At 51.3% G+C, this 2896-nt stretch overlaps 1 protein-coding gene across 1 annotated transcript in view; it reads left to right on the top strand.

Moving 5' to 3' along the window:
• Positions 1 to 6: 6 nt before the first annotated feature.
• The window catches only part of CHRNB2 (cholinergic receptor nicotinic beta 2 subunit), a 19863-nt gene continuing 16973 nt past the window's right edge, over positions 7 to 2896 (top strand). The window contains exons 1-2 of the mRNA XM_006775757.2: positions 7 to 177; positions 1323 to 1408. The gene's annotated coding sequence lies outside the window, so the exon portion shown is untranslated. The remainder of the gene's footprint in view (positions 178 to 1322; positions 1409 to 2896) is intronic.

Raw genomic sequence — 2896 nt, forward strand, 5'->3', positions numbered from 1 at the left:
TGAGGCCACGTGGGCATGCCCGGTCGCCACGCCGAATAAGGGGCGCGTAGCTGGGGAAGGAGATAGGGACCCGGTAGCAAGAGTCTGGGATTCTCGCCCGGCCCAGCCGCTGGTTCGTTCCGTTGTGTGACTTGGGTGGACTGCCTTCCTCCAGTCGCCTCATCTGTACAGTGGCTGGTGAGGGCAATGCCCGCTCTGCCTACTCCCGAAGATTAGATGCCAGGGGACCGCCAAGTGTGGGATAGATCGCTGGTCCATTAAGTGTGAGATTGCTGACCCTTCGCGCCGATCAGGTCCCGGGGTCTGGACGAGGTCGGGGAGGGACAGCGTGGGCTTCCCAGGGTCACGGGAGGAGAGCGCCTATAGTCCAAACCACTCGCCCGGACGTAGGATGGAAGGAGGCGGCCCGGAGGACCGCGTTCTCCGTCCCAAGCCCGAAGCCTGAAGGGCTGACATGTCGCAGTGGTCCCAGCAGTTGCCGCGAGTAGGGAGCAGGCGGCAGTGCCCCGGGCCCTCGCTAGGTGGCACTGTCACCAAGGACAAAGCTGGCTGAGGGTCCAGCGACCCGGGGCGGCGTTCCTCTGCCAAATGTAAACCTGGGGAGGGTCCGGGTGGATTCTGCTGGGCCGGCTCGGCGCTTGAGCCCCTGGCGGATTGCCACCGTCCTCTCTCCCGTACGGACCCAAATGAGCCGGCCTTTGTGGGAAGTGGACTGAGCGCTTTGGTGCTTGGTGCTGGGTTACTCATTTAAGAAGTCAAGTGGGCTTGGTAAGGGCCTTCTTTGGTTAAGTCGGGCTCTGGGTATTTAAAGATGATTGAGACATGGTCCGCAGGACCAGGAAATACGTCTTCTTTGGGGAGCCCGAACAGTTAGCTACACGGAGCATAAAAGGCTGTAGTAAGGATTCCCATTTATTGAGCACTTCCTAAACCAGGGTATCTTGTACATATTTATAACCCCCTACCCCACAACAACGTTGCAAAGTAAGCATTCTGTACCCTGTTTTACAAGTGGGGGGAAGGAATGACTGCCCAAGGATACACAACTAGTAGGCAGCGTTTTCGGGTGTGTCTCCAAGGTTCGTGCCCTTCTATCCCACTCTGCCTTCCTCTGATGCTTAAAATAAAAATAAAAATCCTTATTGATTTTAGAGAGAAAAACATTGATGTGAGAGGAAAACATGGATCGGTTTCCTCCCACACACGTCGGGACTGAGGGTATGCTCTGAATGGGAATCGAACCTGAAACCTTTTTGGTGTTCGGGATGCTCCAACCAACTAAGCCGCCCAGCTGGGGCCTCTGATGTTTTGTTTTTTTTAAGCCTCTATTCCTGTGTCTCACATCCGGGCAAGCGGAGGAGAAAATCTGGTGCTTCTTCCTTCGGCACCAATGGGAGATTCAAGCCAGGTAAGTCCCTGCCTGAATGCATGACCCCGTTACCTGGGCCCCACCTCGCCACCACCTGTTTTTGCCTGTGAGAGTTTATGAAAAGCACTTAAAACAGCCCCTGGCACAGAGTAAGTGCTATGTAGGTGTCAGTCATCACTACTATTGCTGTCGTTGTTGTTGATGGTCCATCACTGGAGAAAAGGACTGGATATCTGTCCTTCCGACAAACACATATATGTATGTGTGTCCCTTCAGCCCTGTGCCATTCCCAGAAAGGGCCCACAGTGATTTAGCATCCTAACCTCCACTTTTCCCTGTAGAGCAGTGGTTCTCAACCTTCTGGCCCTTTACATACAGTTCCGCATTTTGTGACCCAACCATAAAATTATTTTCGTTGCTACTTCATAACTGTCATGTTGCTACTGTTATGGATCATCATGTAAATATCTGATATGCAGGATGGTCTTAGGCGATCCCTGTGAAAGGGACATTCGACCGCCAAAGGGGTCGCGACCCACAGGTTGAGAACCGCTGCTCTAGAGGAATCTCTTATATTAGATATGGCTGGTTCCTCATTCATCTTGTGGACAACAAATTCCTAAACAAGGAATTCTTGGAAATAAGGACCTAACTTCATGTCAACACTTCAGTGAAATTTTCCTAATTTGCCCACATAAAGTTCACAATGTGGTCCCGTGGCCTTACCCCATCAAAGTATTTTTCACACTGTGCTGGCGTCTTTAAATACTTGCTGCTCCCACCAACCTGTGAGCTTCTGACGCCCATTCTGTATGCCCTTCTTTTTGCCCTGAAGTGGCCTTCTGGAAGTGCAGCTCTCTGTGTTTAACCTTTTCCTGGCCCCGGGCAGCCATGTTTTTCCAGGCTCCTGGGGACGGTGAAAAGTGAGAATGTGGCTGGTTCTCCCCCAGCCAGAGGCATTGCAGTAATTTCTTGATAGGCTTTTCTTTGATGTGTGGTATCCTCATACCATCCAGGTGTCTGCAGGACTCACAGTCTGTGCATCACACATATTTGTGTTCCTTAGACTTACTATCACAATGCCTGACTTCCTGTCACAGCCAGTTAATGAATGAATGAGCCCAGGATGTCTGGAGACCTCCCTCTGCTGAGAGGTGTGAAAAGCTGATGGCATTTCTTAGCACAGGTAGTCAAGCTCCAGTGTTTCTCTCTCTCATCTTCTTCAAGAGGTTTTCGTATGTCACTTGGCTCTAGCCCTTACCCCAAAACCCTACAGATGCAGCCATTTGGAAGATCCTGAATTCCATATTTTATCAGTGACTTCCATGAGAACAAAACAAGGTTGCTCAGTGGTTGGCTCACAGACTGAAGGGTCACAGGTTCAGTTCTGCTCAAGGGCATGTACCTCAATTGCAGGCTTGATCCCTGGTCCCGGTCAGGGCATGTGCAGGAGGCAACCAATCGATGTCTCTCTCTCTCAGTCTCTCCCCCTCCCTACCATCTCTCTAAAAATCAGTGGAAAAATAT

The sequence above is a fragment of the Myotis davidii genome, unplaced genomic scaffold (assembly GCF_000327345.1).
Source record: "Myotis davidii unplaced genomic scaffold, ASM32734v1 scaffold208, whole genome shotgun sequence".
NCBI lineage: Eukaryota > Metazoa > Chordata > Mammalia > Chiroptera > Vespertilionidae > Myotis > Myotis davidii.